Below are 15,752 nucleotides of genomic sequence, written 5' to 3' on the forward strand. Positions count from 1 at the left end.
CCAACAGTACAGAATAACCAAGCATGTCTACATTGAAGAATCAATCTTGTCTTTCTCTCCAATATAGGAACAACATGCTTCTCACATCTCTCAGACTGACTCTTTCAACCTTGACCAAGCCAAGGTTTTTGTCACATTAAGAAGGTTTTTAAAAATTAAGTAACTCCTTTGCTCATGAAAATAATCTCACTTCGTCTTGTGTTTCTTCCATCAAAAGGAAGTTTATATTCCAAGCTGCCTTAAAGCACTCAATACCTGCTAAGGGTCTGCCTAACCTGATTTTGAATGTTCTTCGGATGGTTCAAAGCCATTTGTCTACTAAAATTTTATAGTTGTCTACTTGAGATGTTAAATGGCCACATGTTTGACAAGACAGCTGTTTTCCAATGCTGCTTGTTTCAACACATCCAGTATCATTTTAAAAATCATCTTTCTGGTTAACAAAGTATCATCTGTATGTTCTGGTCCAGTCTCATGAGACTGCAAAGGAAGAAATTACTGTTAATGTGAGTCTTTCTTGGTGAACATAAGAACAATTAAATCAATGTCTTGTTCCAAATTTCTTGATCCTGACACAACACATATTCTCAAAGAACTGTGATGGCTATTTGTATTTCTTCCTTGACTTCCCTTGAAGAGCTGTGGCCTGGAGTATAAGCAAAATAAAACCTTTCCTCTGAAAGTTGCTTTTAGACAAAGTGTTTTATCTTAGCAACAGAAAGAAAACTGTAAAACTAGGGTATAAGATTTAGCTTTCATAATACAGACATTGACTCACTGAAAACACCTAAATTCATATTAGAAATAATAGTGTTATGATTAAACTTACAGGCCCAAAGATTGTACTACTTGTATTTAAATGCTGGGCTTGCAACAATTTCTAAGTTACTCGGGACAGATCACCTAGCCACTCTGAACTTCACTGCCCTTATCCATGGAAAAAGTTTATTTCAGAGATTAATTAATTCAACAGAGTACTCTTTATCAAATGAGTAAGTATTAAATATTCTACCTCTTTATTATTTGAGTGTTTGTAAAACTCTGGAATAAAATACGCTAAATCATTTACATAAGAAAAAAGATACAGGCTTGTATTTATACATTTTCATTTGCTTTTGCTTTACAAAAACAAACAAACAAACAAACATGTAAATTCCACCTAAATAAGAAAAAAATTAGAAAAGGTGGTGTTTAAATCAACAATGAATGAATGATAATATATGCTAAGTACAGTGTTAATCCTAAGTATATTACAAAAAAACAACCACAAGCAAACAAGCAGAACTTTCAGATTTGAAAAAAAAAAAAAAGTGCAGTAAACAAGATAAGTAAGGAAAATGGATGGTATATTGGAGTATTTAGTGCTAAACAGGAAAGATGATGCAGGGCATCTCCTATGTGCGGTCATTTAATGAATCAATTGTATTAAATGCCTGCAGACTAGTATATAGTAAAGACACTAGATCCTGGTTAAGCAGAATTAATGAAGTCCTGTGGCATAAGCACACCACTGCTGTTCTAAAATGAAGATGACATTCTCTAAGACTGTGCCTTGAAAGATTGATCTTTGTGCATCTGTTCTTGGCATGTCATACCTATCTTTATTTGTTGATGCAGGAATCCTTCAGACCACCGTTCTGTTGGAGTTATTTCTCCTTTTTATGGTGTTAGACAAGATGATACCTCCCCCTGAGGACCGTGCAGCATGTGGAGGGAGCTCCTCTGTGCTCTGTCAACCAGTGTTTGGGTTTCTGTACATTTGTTTCTTGAAATTTTTATGGTCTTTTGTTAGCTGGTCTAATATGAATGTCTGAGCCATCCATGAGGTCAATACCACAGCCTGATGATTGTGCAATAAGGGGGACAGATAGTACCAGCATTCTGATAATAATATTTAGGAGAGAAGTAAGAGGAAAGCTAAGCATATCAGTATGCATCTTTAATCCCAGCACTAAGAACACAGAGATAGAGAGATCTCTTTGTTCTGAGGCCAGTCTGATCCACATAGCAAATTCCATGCCTTCCAGGAGACCCTGTCTCAAAACAAAATAAAACAAAAAAAGGAGAACTAATACAAAGAAGTGAAGATAGTCCTCAGATCTGAAGACTGTCAAGTGATTGAGTCCCCACTACAAACCTGACATTTGTGCACGACCACTGTGGACCCAGCAGTGAAAAGCTGGAGATATTTATTGTTTAGTCATTTCAGATTCACTACAATATGTAACATCAGAATAGGTTTCAAAATTTAGGGATCTCTTGCTCTATCTTTAGACTGTATCGTAGAAGTAAAGGCTACCAGTTCCATTTTAATTTCAGAGGAATATTGGGTGAAATAGATCTCATTTTGCAGCCCAGGCTCACCTCAACACATGGTGATTCTCCTACCTCTACTTCAATCCCAAAGTGCTGGGATTGCAACTGTGTACCATCATACCCTGCTTTATCTCTATTTCAAATGAAAAGACTGGGATAAACAACAATAATAGTAAAAATAATAGCCTTGAAAACATTTTTTTATACCATCATAAAGGAAAATTGTCAGGTCAAATCACTTCTATGACATAAGGTTTGATACAACTGCTCAGATCTACCTTCTCCTCCAAGATAAGAAAATTTGTGCCTTAGAGAACAGAAAAGGGTAAGAGTAATCTAATGAAGATATAACTTCCTTTTCAGGAAAACAAGCAGCTATTTTGGAGAAGCTGATGAGTAGTGGAATGCAAAGGAGAGTTCCCAACTAAGGAAAACTGAAAGGGGCTTCTCTTGGGAAGCAGTAAAAATTCAAAGGCCAGGTGCTGACTTTGATGCCAATTCCCCAGGGAAAAAGGTTCAATAGTGGGGAACCAGTTTTACACCATGTTGTAGAGAGCCCAAAGAGAGAGGGAAAAGAAACGGGGACTATTCATTTGCTTTTCCTATGGAGGATGTTTTCTTGTTCTTTGTAGGTAATACTTGCTTGTGGCTAGGAAGGAAATTCTGCTCAAAAACGAGAAGTGAAGCCGGGAGAGATGATGCCACCCCTTGTATTGACAGGCGCTGGGCAAGTGGCACATGGCCGTGTCATGTAACTTTTGTTACAAACCAGTGATGGGGTTAGAGAGATGTATATGAGATTGCTGTTGACCTCAACAGGATGTTTCCAATCATCTCTGGGAAGGGAGGACTACCTTAGGAAACAGTGGTCACAAGTAATTGCTCAAAGAATGGAAAAGCCATCTGGATTGTCTCCAAGGCACTCAGAAGCTTCTAAAATGTGCCTTGGTTTTCACAGAATCTCAGAATTATTTGTAATGGAGGCAAATGACATCCAGGAAACAAAAGTCACCTCCTAGCCACATTTATTAATTGTTCCCAGGTAATGACAATAGAGGGCATGAATCTCCAAGGAATTCACTTTTGAGAGAAATGGGGGAAGGGCTTCAGGGAAGTGGCATTTGGGTTTGTCTATAGCTACAATTTCCTTTCATGAATATTTAATTTAATCCGGTATTAATCATTGAGTGGTAATGGCTGTCTCCCCTGTCTCTGTCACTCAAGCAGTCTTTCCTGTCTCTTTTTTCCCCTCTCTCTTCTCAGCCTCTTTTATTACCTTCATACAATTTCCTTGAATTTTTTCTTTTTCCTCTTTTCTGTTCTCTACCATTCATACTTTAAAACAACTTAGAATTTGTCCTTCTTCCTCTCTCTCTCTCTCTCTCTCTCTCTCTCTCACACACACACACACACACACACAAACACACCACCATCTTTCTTTTACTTATCCAATTACTTCATCTTTTAATCAGAAAGGTATCTAAATTCTGTGATTACTCACCTACATGCTACATGGACAAAGCTGTCTAGAAGAGGTTTACAGGTACAGCAGGGCCCAGGAGTTGACTCTGTGTTCCTGTCAATTACAAATGAAAAGAAGGCTTGCATAAACTCCTGGCTTTGGAGCTTCATTTTACACAAGATAAGTATACTCTAATAGAGACAATTCTACTGGGAAATGCATACTCTAAGCCCTCAGTTCACTTGTTAGGTATGAGAGGGCATTTCTCATAGCAAATTCGGTCAATGTGCCTAAGGAATTGATAAAATCAGGTCAGGCAGCAGGAAAGGAATGGAAAGAAAGTTGAGGTTGAGTGTCCTTATTACCTCCCAGGAAAAAGAGGAAGATTCTTAGTATCCCTGTCTAAAAAAAAAAAAAAAAAAAAAAAAAAAAAATCTGTTTGGCTTGGTCTCTAACATTATCTTTCTTTCTAAACTATACAGAGAACCAAATTCTCCTCTTAGCTCATGCCAACCCTGTGTGTTCAAATAATATTAGATGGCCAGAATTTTCTTTCACTTCTGTTTTCTCAAATTAAGAAATACATGCTACAGACGTCCTCAAATTCTTAACAAGCATTAGTTCTCAGTGTGTGATTTAATTTTTTTCTTTGTTAATGTTATTCCCCAAATTTTCCACTGTAAACATGGTAATCAGAATTTTTTAAAGTCAATAGCCAACCAGCATTCCATAAATCTTTGTTTGTAACCCAGTTTTTCTTTCAAATCCTCAAGGAAGAAATTTCACCTTAACTTCTGCCTTCCCAGAACTGCCAACATCTTTCTATGAAGTGATTTTTTAGCTTTTAATTGGAGATCTCCATGCTTACAGTTTACATAACTTTCATGACTTGGTAAACATAGAAAACTCTCCCAATTTTATAAGAGAAGAAAAGTGGGCTCGGAAAGGCCCGTGATATGTTTGCATTCATATATTTAATGCCAGATGCAAACTACAACACACGGATGCACACACACATCACATACCACACCACACCTCGTCTAGATTCTTCTAATTCTTGAGTTGACATAGTGGCCACAGAACTTTCCTTAAGAGCTCCACTGAAATCGAAAGGTGGATGGTATAGTTTGTCAGGGAGCAGATCAATTTGCTGAACCTAGATATTTCTGGATAATTACTGATGTAGAATGAACCCTCTTCTACTGTAACCATTCCTAAAGATGGTAGTTTCTTTCACTTTCCAAATGTTTAGTAGCTATTTTCCACCATCCTGAAAGAATCTTCACAAGAACTTGTTAAGAAGGTCTCCAATATGATGCATTCCACTTTCTACTACAACTGAGAAGCACTTATTGTTAAAGTTTGCAATTTCCAAGTGAGTTTGGCAATCTAGAGAGTCATGGCTTATGACAAGAACTCAAGATGACCCTGACTCCTGTAGTGTTGAAAAATCAGGTACCCTAGGCTCCAGAAGGCACTAGATATCCCTAAGCTAAAACTGTCACTTTAAAGATAGAAGAAATGCCACCACAGATTGGTTGGCTGTGGTCTATTTGTTCTTCATTTTGATACCTATACCAATAAAATAAACTCTCATGTCTCCTATTCTTCAGAAAAAAAATTTCTTCAATAATTTGATATTTCCTTTTGAAAATCATCTCAAGCCCCAGAATCATTTGATCACACCAAAGAATGAGAATTGAAATCTAAACTCTACTAGAGGTAATTAATCTTATTTATACATGACTTTCTGTTGAAACGTAACAGAAAAGTTTTCAACAGGTTAAGGGACTACATTTCATTGTCTGGAATAAAAGACTTAGAAATCAAATAAGACTTATGCATGTGGATTTTATTAGCCAGGAACAAAAATGCATTAATGACAACTAAGATGGGTTAGGGTTTTGTGACAGAAGGTCATAGAACCAAATTCACAGAAAAGATAAGGGATTCAAAATAAGAAGAATAAGAACAACATCCAAGGTTATCTTAATGAAAATTTAACCTAATTCTTTCCATTTTGCAGGTGAAGAAATAACACGTTACCCAAGGTCATTCAGCAAATCACCACTGTACTGTACTCTTGTGTGTTTGTGCTGTGTGTACAGGTATGAACTAGAATGAGATTGTAGGGTCACTGAAGAAACGTGTAACTCTCTCTTTATCTTTCTCTGGACATATGATCATTTTCTAACATTCTAAAATGTAAGACAAGGAGCTGGAGCGATTGCTTAGGGATCAGAAGTTCTTGCTGCTCTTGCAGAGGACTGAAGTTTGTGTTTTGTTTCCAGCACTCATATCACAGCTCACAAGCACCTGTGACTACAATTTCAAGAGGTCCAATATTCTCTTCTGGCCTCTGAGGGTACCCTCATACATGTGTTCATGCATATACACAAACACACATGTATAATAATAAAATGAAATTCTTAAAAGGCAGACATATTTTTTCTATTAACCATATTTTTAAAAAGTAAATGACACAGGTAAATTTAATTCGTGATATATTTTATTTAATGCAATATACATGGAGTATCATTATTGTTACATGAAGACAATGTAGAATTCTGGTCATGAAATATTATAATTCTCTTATTATAAGTCTATCACACTGTCAATTGAGAAAATTGCAAGCCTTCAACATTTAAGTGTTATGCAGAATAGCTTCAGTTCTTAGGAGTCCTCGAATCACGAGAATTTGTTCCTGTAGCCACTGTCAATCAGTAAGACCCCGCAGAATAGCTATGAGTTCTCTGTCTTAGAGATTCAGGAATCATCACTACCTGACAAGTTAGATTCTTGGAGTCTCAGCCTGGCTGTGCTGTGTGCCTGTTTAAATGCTTATGAGATGAAGTTAGATTTGTGACTTCTGGAAAAAAAAATACTTCTTATTCTATGTGAATGCTGATTGTCTTAAATAGAGAGTGGGACATTCAACACGTATTTAATGCACAAGTGAATCAGGTTTGGAATTGCGCTTGGATTTTTTGATTTCCAGGCCTTACTTTTCCACTAAATAGCCCTGTGATCATAACCTTCTACCCATAACATCTCTCTGAGTCTGATCCTCCTTCCTAACGGTCGCTAGGCCTCACCGCTCTGTCGCCCCTCTCCCCTCTCAAGTGAATAACTCTCATGTTATATGAACTCTTTTGGAGGTGATATGAGCAAATGTATACTTACGCCAAATAGATCACCAAGAGATAGATCAAAGTAATGATGCTACCCAAGTTCAACTTGGTGGATCAATAAGCTTCTTGCCCTTACTTATAGAACTGGGTAGAGAGTTACTTGAATTACTCTGGATGACCCCAAAACAGCTACATCACCACCAAATCTGTCTTCAGAATGGACAACAACCTTATGAAACTGCGCCGCTATGGATTTCCTCTCACTTTACCTTCAGCTCCATATATATATATATATATATATATATATATATATATATATATATATATATCCTGACATTTCCCAAGAACATTGGCAGCTGTGGCAGGCAGGGGGAACTAATGGGTGGGATTCCAAATGAGAATCTTCAGATGGACCCCTTCTACTATGTGATGCTACCATTAACATAGACCTATTATTATTATGTAACTATTACTATACTATCACATAGCTACTGCTGTGCATTACTGTGCTTAGATTGTTGCCATGGATACCTCGCAAGAAAGTTGTCTTTATTTTAAGACAGTGATGAAATGACTATGGTAAACCAGAGGCGGGGCACACACTGCACACCCCTGAAATACATGCCTGCTGAGTACCTGCTACACACAAGCAGAGCCTGGCAAGGTTTGTGCCTTTAGTCAGATATGAACCTCTATCTAAAACTCACGGCCTGGGGTCCACAATTACAGGGCATCCTGCTGCATGGCATTTGCTCAGCATATGTAATCACCATGTTGGTGGCATTGCCACAGCCACAGAAAATTGAAATTGCCTCTTTCAGGCCCTAACAGAGTGTTTCTCAGCCGTTTCGCATGTAGCTCCTAAGAGGAGGGCATCTTCTCTGTGCTCAGCTCTTACATTAATAACAGTGGATAGTGACATGCCACTGTGCAAAATGCAGGGACAGCTGCATCTCTGTGAGTGCACACTGTGCTCCGGGACAGGCAGATAGGAATAGGAAGGAACTGAGCATATGTATGGGCAAAGTGGCTGTTGCATGTGGGTGTCATTTGCAGCTGAGACCTGCAAAAACATTAGACAAGACATTGTGATCTTAGGTTAGTCCTAGGCGCCTTGAAATATAAGAGTGCTTTCTAATAATCTATACAACAAGAAACTGAAGAGGAGGGAGCAGGAAGACTGGCAGAGCCTTCAGTGTAGACCCAAATTCTGAATCAGATTTCTGAGAATCTCTGTCTCCAGTACCAAAAGCTGCAAGTCCACATCACTAATTGCTGGCTCTTAGAACATCCTTCAGTACTTGTCCCGTGACCCAAGCCCAACCAACAGTCACTCTCTGAGAGGACCCTCATCCCTCAAGATACCTTTTTAAATTATTTATTACTTATTTATTTACATTCCAACCACAGTTTTCCCTCCCTTCCATCCTCCCACCCTTTCTTTCTCTTAAGAAAAGGGGAGGCCTCCCATGGATATCAACCAATCCAAGCATATTAAGTTGCAGTAAAACTAGGCATATTCTCCTATTGAGAATAGATGAGGCAACCCTGTAGGGGGAAAGGGTGCCAAAGGCAGGCAACAGAGTTAGAGACAGCTCCTGCTCTTGATATTAGGAGTCCCACATGAAGACCAAGCTACACAATTGTAACTCATGTACAGAAGACCTAGGTCAGTCCCATACATGCTCCCTGATTAGTGGTTCAGGTTGAGATACTTTTTGTTTGTACATGTTCCTTTCCCGTCTTCTTGGTTACTAAATTCTACCCAGGCTTTAAAGCTAATTTGGATGCTACATCCTTCTCAGAAAATTCTTCCACCCTCATAGCAAGCTGAGTCTGGATCTGTGATCTCCCCTATCTGTTCTTTCAGCACCCAGGATCTCTCTTGTCACAGCACTTATTACCCTGTTGAGTCAGTCCCAATTTCTCATTTCTGCTGGATCCTGAGCTCAATAATGAAAATTGTACCTTTGTTCTGCCCTTCTAATACACGACAAATTGCTAATAAAACAAGAAGAGGTGGCAGGAGAAATTGTTCCATTGAGAAAGTGTTTGCCTTAGAAGCATGAGGATTTGAGTTGAATCCCCAGACCCCACTTCAAAATCCGTGTCATGATGGTCCGTTTGTAAACTCAGCATTGTGGAGGTGGAGATCTGTCAGTGGTGATCTCCTGGCCATTGAGAGAGACCTTGTCTCAAAATAAGGTAGACTACTCCTAAAGAATAATTCTCAAGGTTGTTCTTTGGTTTCCATATGTGCATATACAGATGTGTCAGCACACATAGATTCATGTTTATATATACATTCATATATACATACATACACTACACACTTTCTCCACATGATAGATAGACAGACAGACAGACAGACAGACAGACAGACAGACAGATAGATAGATAGATAGATAGATAGATAAGATGGATAAAGTAGGGAGAGGAATATATTAATCTATTACATATATATATATGTATGTATATATGAAAGACAGAGAGATCTGAAAATTTAACTATTTTCACCAAACCTATGAAGCCAACGTGGAACCCACAGTGAGACTATATTTTGAAATGAACAGTTGCAGGGGGTTAACTAAGGTTGAGCAAAGTCAACTGGGTCCTGATCCTAAATGTCTATTATTCTTATACCAAGCACCAGAGAAAAGGCAACATAAAGACACAAGAAAGACATCATCTTTCATGACGTTAGAAAGAAACCATTGGTTAGAAAGAAACCAATCCCGTAGATACCTTAACCTTGAAGATCAAGTTTCAAGAATTGCAAAATAATATATTTTTGAGTTTAGGCTAACATATTTATGGAGTTTTATTCTGCCAGACCTAGACTAACAAATTTAACTATAGAAATCTGTTTTTGTTGTTGATGGTATTATTTTGTTTTGTTTTGGTTTTTGAGACAGGGTTTCTCTGTGTAGCATTGGTTGTCCTGGACTCACTTTGTAGACCGGGCTGACCTCAAACTCACAGAGATCAACCTGCCACTGCCTCCCAGAGTGAGGTGTGTGCCACCTCACCCTGCTGAACAATAGAAATCTTTAACTCCGTGACATGAATATAGAAATTGAGAGGAAGAAAAGAAGGTTTGTATCAAGATGTCTCCTCAACAGGGATCCTAGGACTGGAACATAGGGAGGACATAGTGTCCAGCTGCTCCATCTGCAGTGTCCTTCTAGCACACGTAGTGAGGCTCACACGCTCAAGCTATTTCTGCCTTGGAACTGAGTGTTATGTATATATTAAAACCAAGCTGTTCCCTTGTAGCAGGACTTTGAGCAGAGTTATTTGTTCTGTGTTTCACCACCTGCCTGGCAGAGACCCAAGAAATAATGTTCTATGGCCTGTGACTCTGTGGACTTTCTCCCACTTCCCTCGTGGCCTTCTCTAGGGGCAGCACTCCCATCCCAGTGTGAGCTCTTTCCATTTCTTCTCATCCTACACCAACATTTCCCCCCAAATGTCTCGTGCTCATTTAACTCTACCTTGGCTTGTGCATAAGCCATTCTGAGTGAGCAGAGCATAGGGGCTTTGTATAAAAACTTCCTGTAAGGGCTTCTTTTAGAATCATCACCTGAATATACTGTCCTAATAACCTGAAAAGGAAATGTTTTATTCCCATGGTCTAGAAACTAATGTAATGGAGAAGAGAGTCTTGTGCCAACATACAGTTGGTAATGATGAAACCACATTCTTTCTTCTAAAGCCAAGCATCCATCCCCCTGCCTGCCTCCAGTGCTCAGGGTGCCTTTGTTCCCCTACTTCTCCAAGCCCTTCTCTTGCCCCAGCCTCTGAGCAGCTTTTGAACCTAATGTGGCTCTCATCAAGTTTCTGAAGGGATGTCTCTAACTAACCTCATGAGAGGAGGCTGTCAAAGTTTCAACCTAAAGCCTGAAACATGATCTTTATGGGGAGAAATGAGAAACCTGTTAAGGAAGCAGGGGGGACACAGTGTAGATGAGCAAGGTATCCTGCAAGTGGACCCAGCAGGCCAGTCATAACTCAGGAATGCATTGCCTCATTTATTCATTTATCTCCTGACCAGGATTCCACTGGGAACTGTTGCATAAGATAATAGCATGGTCACTTGTTACCACGTGACTACGAATCATAGGCCATGACAAAGCAGAGAGTGATACAGCATTTGACAGAGCTTTCAGAGGGCAAAGAATAAGTCCTGGTGAGCTTGTGCATGCCCCCCCCCCGAAAGCACCCTTGAACTTAGTCAAAATGGGCAAGTCAGGACTATATCTCCTACCTGCCAGCATGCCTTCTTATGCTTCAGAAGGGTCAAAGCAGGAGCTCACCCATTAGGAGCAACTGCTTTAGGATTTAACTCATTACTGCCAGGTGAAGCAAGTTAAAATCAGATCAACCACAATTTATTACTTACTGTGTGCTGTCATGCTGGCCACCAAATACTTGCTTTAAGTAAGATGAAGCCTTAGGTAGCTTCGATGAAGATAAACAATCTCATTAGTAATGGCATGTGTTTGCCAGGTTAAGGACAAGGGTTCTGGAAGGATCTTACACAAATAATGATGCCTGTGGTTGCTGATCTATGAACCTAAGTACTTCATAGACTCTCTCAGCTCTTTTATCTTCTGCCTACTTTCAAGCCTACTTCCATCCATTATTCCTTGAATCCAACTGCCAGAGCATTACCAAAGTCTTGGTCATTTCCATGATCTATACATATACACCCTCATCAAGTTTACCTTCCCATCTCTATCTGGCCTCTAATTCATGGTCTTTACTGTCAGCAATTGTTCTAAAATAAATCATAATAATTGCAGAAATAGCAACCACCATGACAGAATGTATTACTATATATTCTGTGAATACTATGCATTCTGTGAAATTTTGGCTGATTTATCCCATTGAATTCTCTTTTGTTCTTTCTTTTTTTTCTTTTTATAGTCTTACAGTACACATTTTGGTCTCAAATTCCCCATGCAGCAGAGGCTATACTTACATACTTAAACTCATGATGCTCTTGCCTTTATCTCCCAGCTGCTAAAATTCTAAACATGTGCCTACGATGCTTAATTAAAAGCCCCATTTATCCTGATTTTACACGTGAAGAAAGTATGACACAAATGGACTATTTTTATACTGTACTTAAACCCATGCTCCAAGCAGTCCAAAATGTCAGATGGATGGAGTGGTCATTTCGTTCCTAATGAAACTCAGACCACAAGGACCCAAACTATGACTAGAGCAGGCCAGAATATGGACTGCAAAATATGCCTCTTTAGCATAAGGGTTATTTTGAGTTTGTTATTTTGAAAAACTGTAGACATGAGAATAGTTCTTATAAAAGTAGGTGCTGTTTTATAAGAAGAACCACAACTATTTAGGAAATTGCCTTTGTAAGAGTCTTCCTCTTACAAAGAAAAAGATCCACTAAATAAATCACTAGAGAATGTCAACTTAGAAAAGGCATGGAGTTGGATCTGCAGAGTAAAGCTAACAATTTGGGGGGATGCTTTCCTATTCATCTTAGATTAAAATAATTTTTTCCCTCATCCTCTTTTTTTTTTTTTCAGAAAACAATAGCAGTTAAGCCTGAAATGTCAATGTTTTCCTTGAGATGTACTGTATAGACTCTTGCTACATTCTCTGGGTTTTCTTGCAGAAATGTATAAGGCTTCCTTTTGTTTGCTTTTTTTCTTGTTAATCTGCCTTTTGCTGTAACTGCAAGGCATGATGAAAGAAAATTATTATTCTTTCTCTATAGTCCCTTACCTAAAATTATCAGTGGCTCCCTATTTCACATCAGTGATAAAAATCCAAATTCTTCATGATAGATTGAAGAATAACATAATTCTACCCTAGCCTTAGCCCTAGCTTTACCTCTATCCACTAAGACTCCACATTCTAGGCCCCCACAATCAAGAAAGCATGAAGTTCCCTAGATCACTCTTGAATGCTCATGTCTCCTATTTTGTTGGTATTTAACCTTTCTCACTGGTTACCTTTCTTTATTAAGGTGCCTGGAAATATCAGAAGCTCTAGAATAGAAATTAGAGTCTCCTCCTTCTGTACTCCCACAACATAGGTTTATTCCCCACTCTTCAGTAGTTCACCCTGCTTTATACCATGTAGAGTAGGGCACATGCACATGGCTGCACAGGCCTGTAAAAATGCCTCTAGGCATTTACTCTAAGAATGGAGCCCCATCCCACTCTCATCATGATGGATTGGAGTAATTCACACTCGTTGAACACTTAGATGAAAGAATAGGCCTCAGTGCAATACCTTTAAAAAGCTGAAGTTGGATCCATCGAGTTCTGTTAATACATAGTCTTTGGAATTTACTAAGCTCCTGGAGCTATCTATTCTTTTAAGAAAGAGAGTAAATTTTAGTTTTCTCTCATGGAAAAGATTTCTTGAGGTCTTGCCACTCTACCATTGATGGGCATAACCTGAAGTGGAGGAATTTATTTGTTCAGCAGACCACCTTTTTCTTTTTAGGCAAAGACTCGAGAACTCTCTCTAGGCCATTTATATTACATCAGATACTAAGGAACTAGCCAGGTAATAATATCCATCTGCAAGAAGCCCTGTGGTTAGGAAGAAAAATGTACATCCCACTGCAATACTTCACAATAAACCCCTTGGCTGGGATGGGCCAGGGATACAAAGAGAGTGCAGGATAAGCAGGCGCCATACTGCTTTGGTACCCAGGTAAGTTAACATATATTTGGCACTGTAAGTATGAACAAAACATTTTTATGAAAGGAAGGAAGGAAGGAAGGGAGGCAGATAAGGAGAGGAAAGGAAAGAAGGAAGAAGGGAGGTAGAATGAATATTCAAAGCAGAGGGAGAAATAGCTACTAGGTCAGAATGTCATGATAGAATATGTGGGATACAAGCAAAAGAAAATTTCATTTAGTGTGAATAAAGAACTGTGCATGGCAACAATAACTCATTCTGTGTTTGGGATTCCCTTACTTTATAACTCTTGATAAGAGGCCAAATCCCTTTCAGTGTAAATGATAAAAATCTAAAGATCTTTATTTTTTCTATATTCCTAGTATCAAAGCTGTGATATGTGTTTTATTCTCATTCCTAAAATGCATCTGCCAAGAATTTTTATTTTGAGCCAAATAACTATAAGAGATAGGACATGAGAGTACCCTGCTACAGGACTGTGGGAACAGGAATAATTGCAGGATATACTGATGTCAAATGGCAGGGTAAATACAATACAGTGGTGGGAAATTTTAGTATTTTCACGTCATAGTCACTAGAGTCACCTTATCAGTGGGTTTTGTCATGCCAAATCTCTTTCTTACAATTTCTCCTTGCTTTTTTTTTCTTTATTTCTTCCTTCCTTGTCCTCTTCCCTCTCTTCTTCCCATTTTGTCTCCCCCATCTCTCTCACCCACTCCACGCCCACTCTTTCTATGTTCCTTTTTCTCTCTAAGCTGAGGATTAAACCCCAGTCCTAACCCATGATAAGTAGTCACTCTATAAATTACATCCCAGCCCCTTTGACTTATTTCCTAACCCCAAATGTCCTGTTAAATAACCACTATCTCCCCAGGCCAGATTTCCCAGGCATGTATCTTGAGACAGGGTATGGGAGGAAGTGATCCCGATCAGAGACAGTTTAGGAGTAGAAAAGTGAGTCCCCAAAATAACAAAAGCCACTAGAAAGTGAACAAATAAAAAGGCTAATGTTGAGGGAATATTAATGATTTCTGGAATATTCCTCAGAGATTTACTTGAGAAACAAGAAGCTGTGGTATGTATCCATCCTTGGCTCAGGACTTCACTTAGTCCATCAACTGCCAAAACAACTCCAGTAGCTCCCTGGGATTTGCTTTGGGCCCAGAGGAAAAAATCAATAGGCAGAGTCATAAGTGCTTGTCATCTTTCCCTGGGACCAAGTGTTCATGATGGTGTGCCCCTTGTAGCCGCCACACTGCTGCCTCATACAGCAATTTCTGTTTCAACTGGGTCTCACCAATTTCTGATGCTTTTCACCAACAACTCTGTCAGAATTCAAACATAGATAGGTGCTAATGGTGATGTCATCAACACTGAAAATCATGTGTTTGTCCTTGCTAGGAATAATATAGAGATAGAGACACTTGAAGCAAGAAAAATGTATTAGATTTGTGTTTTGGGAGCATGTAGGTGGGCCAAATATAAATCCACTAATGCCAATGAAATTAAAAATGATAATCAATTTAATACCAAACTTTCATTATGAATTCAGGGAGAGACTGTGCCGGGTTAGCTGCATGGACGTCAGCTCACTGATGCATGGGCTTTCTAAGTTAGCACTTTAACATAAATTTAAAGCAGTATTTAAGAACTGCTCTTAGGCCTGTCTTCAAGCTGAGAGCGTTGAAATTTGCCTTTGAGCTTGTAGGGCATGCAGTGTACAGTCAAGGCAAGTCTAAGGGACCCTCAGCTTCTGATGCGTGTCTGTTTAGATTTCATCATTCAGGTCCCCGAGCCTGTGTCTTGGGACAGCTCCCAGAGTTGACTCTTGGCAGAATCCCAAATCTACAGCTAAGAGCCCAGCAGCTTTCTCTTTCCCCACATCCAGATCAATCACAGAAGATTTTCCTTAGCCCTCTCTCTAAATTTCCCTTTGATCATTATCTTGTCCCTGTTATAAAGCCCAATCTCTGTCAGGCCCCTTCAGCAGGGGAGACAAACTGTGTGCTAGCAAACTGACTGCAGATTCCTTGGAAGCTGCAGCAATTTAAAGACCGCCTGCTGATGCTTTTGCTCTGCAGGACTTCAAAGGGGAGAGCCACACATTTAAACACCAGGAGGGAGAACTGCTGAAAATAGATGCAAAAGCCCCCCCC

At 39.1% G+C, this 15,752-nt stretch overlaps 1 long non-coding RNA gene across 1 annotated transcript in view; it reads left to right on the top strand.

The window, feature by feature from the left end:
- The window catches only part of LOC129690909 (uncharacterized), a 44,015-nt gene that overhangs the window by 27,441 nt on the left and 822 nt on the right, over positions 1 to 15,752 (top strand). Inside the window, exon 3 of the long non-coding RNA XR_008722372.1 lies at positions 5,805 to 5,886. This is a non-coding gene — a long non-coding RNA (uncharacterized LOC129690909). The remainder of the gene's footprint in view (positions 1 to 5,804; positions 5,887 to 15,752) is intronic.

This window comes from Psammomys obesus, unplaced genomic scaffold, assembly GCF_907164565.1.
Source record: "Psammomys obesus unplaced genomic scaffold, mPsaObe1.curated_primary_1811, whole genome shotgun sequence".
NCBI lineage: Eukaryota > Metazoa > Chordata > Mammalia > Rodentia > Muridae > Psammomys > Psammomys obesus.